The following is an 8,895-nucleotide window of genomic DNA, read 5'->3' as shown; positions in this document are numbered from 1 at the left end:
CATAAACTGTTACAAATGTTACATGTCATTCATTGTATACAGCGGAAGCATAATTCATTTGTTAAGTATTTCGCAAACCATGTGTACATAAACCATTAAGCTTGTATGGAGATTCTTTGTTTCTCGACCCATGACCACTCCAGCCTTCCAGACAGCAAGTTCCACAAGATATAACCCTATAGACCTGCAAGCATGCAGACAAGTGTGTCAGACGATGCTGGTGAGTTCAAAGTTTTGTTAACGGGTTTAGTTACCAGATGTGTGTTTAAAACCGTTCAACATTTTGTTTTGATGTTGTTATTACTCGATTACCGTATATGGCGACTAGATGTGAATGCCCAACCCCAATGCCTCCATTTAGGCATTGGTCATGAGGTCAAGGTATCAAACAACCTTGAATAGATGTAAGGGGTCTTATATATACACGATGAGAATGCCCAACCCCAATGCCTCTAACTAGGCATTGGTCATGAAATCCAGGTAATTAGTTCACGCCCATCCTTTCGTCCTGGTGTGAGGGTGCCAAACCTAATAGCGCTATCAACTAAATACCTCGTTGCTTCTTCAGCAATACGGTAGATGTACGGGGTCTTACATGATTTATACTGTGTTCAATAACCAACATCCCAATTAAACAGTTTACCCAGTATTCCCTTCAGAAACGTTTACCAGATGTCCCAAACCACCGGGACGCATGCTTAGAAAAGTGCAGTGAACTCACCTTCGGTTTGCTCGGTTAGACTAAGTGCTTGTTTAATAGTTAACCAATCAAATCCTACCGTGTTAACAGAGACAGTTAGTTCCATGAATTCACGCATTTATTCACATGTAATGCTCAAACAGTAACCATGAAACATATATTGTCACGTATGTCATGCAAGTATCCTGATCATAGTTTATTCACAATACCAGTTAACATAACACACCAATTCACATTCGAATCATATGGGTTTCGTGTTGCCACATCACTGACTAACATCACAATGTATTATTTAGACTCGACCCATTCCATAGCTCCCAAACCAACCGGGCCAGCCATTAAACCCGTTCAGCCCACCATAAAAATAACCCAGTTCCCTTTAGATGATCGGTTGGGCCGTTTAACTCTTTGAACCCCATCGGCCTAGTACATAAAGTGTTTTGCGGCCCACCTTTTAATTTTCCTATTTGATTTAGGTGGCCCGATTACCGGATCTGGTAACATAAATAATCCACTATCATGGAAGGCCTACTAAATAAGCACATAATTATTAACACACAATTAGTTAACACCAACATATAACCCACTGTTATGTTTTATGAAAATTATGGGTTGTTTGATCATGTCCCTAGTGGATTTCATTCTACTTACCCAAGCCATGGTACCCGACCCATTAAATCAACCCAACGGGTCAAACTACTGGATTTGTTTCGGACCCCCTTTCTATCATTTAATCCACAACAAAAACATTAGCCACCCAATTATTCATATTTCTAATTAGCATTAACCACATCTTAGAACATTTAAATGCTACTAAAATCAAATCAAATAAAATGTTATTATTATTTTTTCATGAAATACAAAATAGCTTAAACCGAAAGCAGAATGAATGTATATCATCATGTACTTGATTGGAAACCTAACACATTACATCACCAATTAACGAGAGCACTTTAGCAGATTGTATTAAATCTAATTATACATGCAAGATATTAACATGTTGCACACATATGAACAATCACATGTTACTGACAAATCACATGCAAATATGAACATAATGACCGACCACTTTGATGATGATTGGGCCTTTCAAACTAAAGCACATGGGCCGTCAAACTATGTAGTGAGGTCTATAATTATCATCATCATCTAGCCGTTTTTGTGCCCTATGATTACCTCATGCATACTGATCATTTATATTATCTAATATATACACACCATAAGTTCTAGAAAATTAGCAGATTACAAGAACATTTAAACACATGATCATCGTGCAACTGTTAAGAAAAAACAATAATAATCCATGGCCTGATCTAGAAAATAAGCAGGTTATTTAAGCATACTAACCTGAATATAGCGTATCTAATCCAAGAGGTGGAAGTGCTTTGATGAGGGGGATGATTGTCGTAGATCGCACAAGGGGAAGGGAAGGTTATTAGGGTTTCTTTTTGTGTGATGATTTCTAAATAATGCAATTTTTCCTCCTCCCGTGCGTAAATACATGCAGGAAACTAATCGGACCCTAATGGGCTTCCTTTGGGCCGAGAACATAACACAATTTAATAGATGTTTGGGCTAAATGTGTGTAATAATAATAGTGTGGGTACATTAGGCGACTAGAATGCGCGTTCACTAATCTAGGCATTTAGCATTTAACACGTAACAACTCATACCCATTTAACCATAGTGATTCGATGTAATATAAACAAGTTATTAGGGTTTACGCCACATAGACATAGTGACACCGTATATTGGAGCACGGACAGTAATGATATAAATCAAGTGCAACGAGATTGGACAATGCTAACCTTGGGATACAGGTTGTCACATTGTCAATAGTCAAGGTATTCACGTCGATCCCGCGAAGATTGAAGCAGTTAAGGGCTGGATTACTGATGCGTGTTGGTGTGTATATGTTTTAGGTATATATTTTAAGCCCTTTTTACACTTTTAGCCAAGTTTTAAATTTATAAAACACGATAGTTTTACTAACACTAAACACACATATGGGCAAGTGCACCCATCGTGGACGTAGTATAGTGTTGGTAAGATACCGAGGTCGTCCAAGGACTCAAGAGCTTTTAGTACCGGTTTATCCTCAACGTTTAATCAAAAAAATGTTAGAAAAAGATTTTTAAACTAAGAAAATAAAACTAACTAAATGCTGAAAAATAAACTAAAAATAAAAACAGATAGACAAGATGAATCACTTGGATCCGACTCGTGTATTAGTATAACCTTTGATTATTTTCGCACTTTTGCACTTGTTTAAGAGATTATCTTAGTTATTGTAGTAGGCCCCTCTTTTGAAGGCAACGTTACCCTCAACCCAGTAGTTTGAGTCAGCAAGGATACAATCCTAAAGGGTCGGATTATTGAAAGATAATTAATTAAGTTACTAATGCAAATTATGGTAGGCCCCTCTTTTGGAGGTGACGTTACCCTCGACTAAGTAGTCTGAGTCAGCAGGGATACAGTCCTAAATAGCCGGGTTATAGTATTAATAGTAGTTAACTTATGAGGGGATCAAAGAGTTTGGACCCCCGCCATCAATACCTTTGCGTATTGAAGGAAGTCCTACTAAATTTGACAAAGGTCCCTTGCAGGACCTCTAAACGCTGAACAAGGGCAAGACCCTTACCAAACCGTTCCCTTAACCCCCGACCAGGTAGCCAACATACCTCCATATAGACCGTGGAGATATGAATGGTGAAAATCTTTTATTTTATATAGAAAGTAAAATAATGCCAAGACACCACGGACAAACGATAAGGAAGAATCACCTTCAACATAAGAAACTAGTTATTAAAGTCATTAATACAAAACCAATTAAGAAATGCAAAAGATTAAAAATAAAAAGTATTATACTAAACACTTGTCTTCACCAAGTGATGTAAGAGGCTTAGGCAAACATGGCCTTGATTGTCAAGTACTCTTACGATCAATCTTGGATCCCGAGACGACTCACACACTCTATGATGGACAATGGATGATGGTGGTGGATGATGGTGTTGTGATGGTGGTGGGTGGTGGATGAAGTGTGAGAGAGGTGGTGTGCCTAGGGATGAGTTGCAATGAATCCAAGCACTCCTATTTATAGGCTGAACAGAGGCCTGGGCACGGCCCCGTGTCCGCTGGACACGGCCCCGTGCCTGTCTTACACTATCTCTCTTCATTAATTGTTATTCGCAATTACAATTAATGTGCCTGCAGTACTTTGGGCACGCCCTCGTGTTCACTGGGCACGGCCCCGTGGCGAGCAATAGAAGCTTCTACAGGTTTGCCTTTTCTTCTGCTTCTTGGGCACGGCCCCGTGCTCGCTGAGCACGGGGCGTGTTCAGTCTTCTGTCTTCTTGTTTTGCTTGGGAGGATGCTGTCGAGGGGTCGGGCAGTCCACTGTTTTTTCCTTTTCTTGTATTTATGTTTGATTTAGCTATCTTTTTGCTTCTTTTGTTAATTTGAGCTCATTTAATCCTGAAAATACAAAAGGAAGACAAAAACACACTTTTTCCAACATTAGTACTTAAAAAGGGTTAGTTTTATGCCTCATTTGATGTAATTTATATGTTGCATTTTATACACATCAAATATCCCCACATTTGAATTTTTGCTTGTCCTCAAGCAAAACTCTTTAATATGTGGCTTACACTCCCAAATGGAATGGGTAGAAGAGAAGGTTTTGGGCTTGTCATAGAGTGTCGGGATTTTCCAAGATTGTTTGGGTAGGTGAAAACAAAAATAAAAATAATGGTGTTGAAAGAAAAAGGGTTAGTCCTAATGCCTCCATCATTTACTTACTTGGGTTTAAGTTGGTAAGGACCGGGAATGAATTGTAGTGGCAAGTTCTAGAGTCGTAAGAACCAAGCGGCTATTCACACAAGAAACGAAAAAAATGAGCATTTAGCGTAAAGATGTATATTTGTATGCTCAATAAAGGCTCAAAACTCACTTTTGTGGGAATGGGTTTTTATGTGATCAAGTATATATAATCAAATTTTAACTAAGCTTGTCATGCCGTTTCATAATTTTCTTATGTTGGTTCTTTTTATCACGACGCTATCGGTTGTAAACTTGTAAAAATATAACCTTGTTAGACTTAGAATTCCCAACTTAAACTTAGACAAGTAAAAAAAATGAAAATTTTTGAAAAAAAAATTGGGGTGATTAGCGGTTCCAATAGAGTTTTGTGTAAGGCTTGTTATTAGAACTTGCAAAATTCAAGGTTTTAGCATCCCCCCCCCCACACTTAAATTACACATTGTCCTCAATGTGTCCTAAAAATAAATTTTCAGGTTGATTGAATGTGTAAATTGGTGTTAAAAGCAAAATTTTATGTTACTTGCAGTCTGGACACGGCCACGTGGTGACCGGGCACGGCCCCGTGCTCAGGTGCCAGTAACAATAATTAAAGTAAAGAAACAGAAGCCTGGACACGGGGGCGTGTTCGGTGAACACGACCCATGTCCAGTTACCTGAACTGGGCATTTATCTGCAGGATGTTCAGCACGGTGCCGTGTTGGCTGGGCACGGCCCGTGCTGAACTTACTGTAATGAAGAAATTGTTGTCGGATGGCCCTGTTTTCACGCATGGGGCTATGTTTCTCGTTTCCCTTGCTATCCTTAACCATCATGAGTGTGTTTTATTTCTGCAAATTAAAATTAAAAGATTAAACTAAACTAAGGATAGTTCCGCGGAATGCCTCCGTGGTGCGCCACGTTTATAAGGGTCTTTGGCTAGACCCAAGGCGAGGTTATATGTTATCCGAGCGGGATGTTTTGCATCCCATGTTACACCGTCGGAGAGCATCATCCAAACTCGAATCAATAACCTTCATGTAATTGACCGGGTCATCGTCCTCTATTCTCTTCCCAACCCCGAATTTTACATCATTATCCCCATATTTCAAAGTGAGTGTTCCGTCATTCAGGTCCACCACTGCTTGTACGGTGGCGAGAAATGGTCTCCCTAGTATGAGGGGAACTTCGGTGTCTTCCTCCATATCAAGTATGACAAAGTCGGCCGGGTAGACGAAATTATCGACTTTGACTAGGAGATTTTCAATGACACCTTGCGGGAATTTGACGGATCGATCAGCAAGTTGTATGCTCATTTTTGTAGGACTCGTTTTTCCTAGGCCGAGTCTTTTGAACATTGATGAGGGCATGAGGTTAATGCTAGCCCCAAGGTCGGCTAGTGCATTACGAACGGGGGAGTCCCCGATCGAGCAAGGAATTGTGAAGCTTCCGGGATCAATTTTCTTTTGGGGGAGTTTGTTGAGTACGAGGGCAGAGCATTCTTCGCCTAAGTTAACTAATTGCAATGTTTCAATTTTCCTTTTATGAGTGAGGAAGTCCCTCATGAACTTAGAGTATTTAGGCATTTGGGTAAGGACGTCAATGAAAGGAATGTTGAAATGCAATTGTTTTAGTAGACTTTCGAATTTTACGAATTGCTCATTGGTCTTTTGACGGATTAACCTACCGGGGTACGGAACTCGAGGAGCCTTGGTAGGCTCTGGTGAGGGAGGGGAACCCTTCTCTTGTAGGGGCGATGTTACGGTCTCCTCGGTAGGCGGCGAGCCTTCCGTAGGACCCACGGTGCGGTTCCGTAGTGTTATGAGTTGAACTTACGCCTTTGGGTTTGTTTCGGTATTGCTTGGTAACGCGCCTTGTGGTCTCTCAGAGAAATTTTGTGCTAGTTGACTTATTTGTTTTTCGATGTTTTGAATACTAGCTTGTTGATTTCTAAATTTGATTCTAATTGTAGAAACCTATCCGAGTTTTTCTTTTCAGTGCCGGAGATGAGGCGAGATATAGTATCTTCAAGCCTTTCTCGTCCACCTTGTTGTTGAGGGAAATTTTGTGACTCATTTCTTGGTTGTTGAAAGTTTGTTCGTTGGTTTACGCTTTGTTGGTTACTACCATTGTCGGGTTCTCTCCAACCAAGGTTAGGGTGATTTCGCCATCCTTGGTTGTAGGTGCCCATTCGAGGACCCGACGGCCTAGGTCTATTATCAATGTAGTTTACCGATTCTTGTTGATCGTCTGTTTCTTTCATACAACTCCAATTTTCATGTGGCCCACCACACCCTTCACAAGCCATAACCGAGACTGTTTTTATCATTTCCAATTTTTTTATTTTTGAAGAAAGGGCCTCGATTTGGGCTTGTAAAGAAGTGCTTTCATCAACCTTATGGGCGCCCGGGGCAATAGATTTATTGACTCGGGGAGTGTGCCACTAAAAATTGGTTTGAGCAATTTCCTCAATTTGATTATATATTTCATGCGGGCGTCGATTACCTAAAAGTCCTCCGGAGCTAGAGTCAACTGTTTGCCTTGTGTGTGGCAACAACCCATTATAGAAAGTGGATACTTGTTGCCATATCGCAAGGCCGTGATGTGGACACATTCGCAATAGCTCCTTGAACCTTTCCCAAGTTTCATATAAGGATTCCCCGTCCTCTTGAGAATATATATTAATTTCAGTCATTAATTTAGCCGTTTTAGCGGGATGGGAATACTTATATAGAAATTTTTGGGCTAGTTCATCCCAGGTGTTTACCGATCCAGCTGGGAGGGCGTTAAGCCAAGCTTTCGCTCGGTCTTTTAGTGAAAAAGGAAACATTCGGAGGCGGATGGCGTCATTTGATGCTCCATTGATCCGAAAGGTATCACATATTTCTAAGAAATTAGTAATATGTAGATGGGGATCCTCGTCCGCAAGCCCATGGAAGGTTGCAGAGTTTTGAAGCATTTGTATCAAATGCGGCCGAAGTTCGAAGTTATTGGCTTCAACGTTCGGTGCATTGATAGCAGTGCCGAGATTACCTACGGTGGGTCGTAGATAATCCATGAGGGTACGTTGGTCCGCCATAGGAAGTGGGTTCCCCGAAACCTTCTGTTGGCTTTTAGCTTTTAGTCTTTTTCTGAGAAAGCGTTCGGGTTCTTCTAGAGGTTCTTTTATGTCTTTATTAGAACTGGAGCTCTTACACTACGCAGAGGTGGCGTCTAGTTCCAAGTCCTACAACAAAAACAGAAAAGAATGTTGGTCAGAAGGTTCACCACGGCCCCGTGCTCAGTGAACACGGCCCGTGGTCGGAGTTACAGTGATTGTTTTCCGGATCCCTGTTACTAGAGAGTTGGACATGGCCCCGTCTTGCACCGACACGGCCCCGTGGTCAGCCTTCTGTAACTCGGAAAACTAAAAACTGCCAGTAACACTGCTGGGCACGGCCCGTGTCCGACCAGGCACGGCCCGTGCTGAGCTCTGCAGAAGCTGAAAATTTAAGAAAATCCTAAAAAAATAAAAAGAAAATAAAAAAAATGATTAGGCCGTTGATTCCTAACTTTCTTAAAATCCTTGTGTCCCCGGCAACGGCGCCAAAAACTTGATGCGTGTTGGTGAGTATATGTTTTAGGTATATATTTTAAGCCTTTTTTACACTTTTAGCCAAGTTTTAAATTTATAAAACACGATATTTACTAACACTAAACACACATATGGGCAAGTGCACCCATCGTGGACGTAGTATAGTGTTGCTAAGATACCGAGGTCGTCCAAGGACACAAGAGCTTTTAGTGTTGGGATTGAACCCTACCAGAGGAACAGATAATGTAAAGCCAAAACCGGATCACATCAGAGGACTTCAATAAACAGCAGTTTACACTTTGCTTTCCCCTTGACAGTGGTATTCTAACAGCTGCTGGATCTTAAGTACTGCTTACTACAACCACCGATGAACCAAACACTGATGAGATCCTAAAGACTGCTGAAGACAAACACTGTTGCTCTATCTACTGCTGCTTTCTAAGTACTGCTGAAGACACAAGCACTGCCCACTCAAAGACTGATCACCTTTGAAGAAAGCACTGAAGTTCAACATCAGTGCTAAGGCTACAACAGTGGAACGTGAAGCAGTTGTTATCTCTTGTTTTGTATTGTACTGATAATCAGTTGTTAAGACATCAGTAGTTTGTATAGAACAGTGTCTATAGGTTGTTAGGTTGTTAGATGTCACTATCATGGTGACGTCAGCTGAGATGCATCAGTGGTTTGGTTTGCCTATAAATGGAGCAGTACCCTGTACTGTTACATTTGATTGACTGAGTGGATTCTTCTTCTTCAGTCCAATCCTTTCATCTTGTGCAACCAACCTTGGGGTATCAGGCTGAGGGGGAGCTAAGTATTGTAAGCA

The 8,895-nt window shown here is 40.9% G+C and overlaps 1 non-coding gene across 1 annotated transcript; it reads left to right on the top strand.

Annotated features, from left to right (window-relative positions):
• The first annotated feature begins 7,089 nt into the window (after positions 1 to 7,089).
• LOC118484552 lies at positions 7,090 to 7,196 on the top strand. The gene has a single exon (XR_004873661.1). It is a non-coding gene; the product is annotated as a small nucleolar RNA R71 (small nucleolar RNA).
• Positions 7,197 to 8,895: the final 1,699 nt, after the last annotated feature.

Source organism: Helianthus annuus, chromosome 11 (genome assembly GCF_002127325.2).
Source record: "Helianthus annuus cultivar XRQ/B chromosome 11, HanXRQr2.0-SUNRISE, whole genome shotgun sequence".
In the NCBI taxonomy this organism is placed as follows: Eukaryota; Viridiplantae; Streptophyta; class Magnoliopsida; order Asterales; family Asteraceae; genus Helianthus; species Helianthus annuus.
Note: the sequence above shows the minus strand (reverse complement) of the source record. Positions and strands in the feature narration are given on the sequence as shown.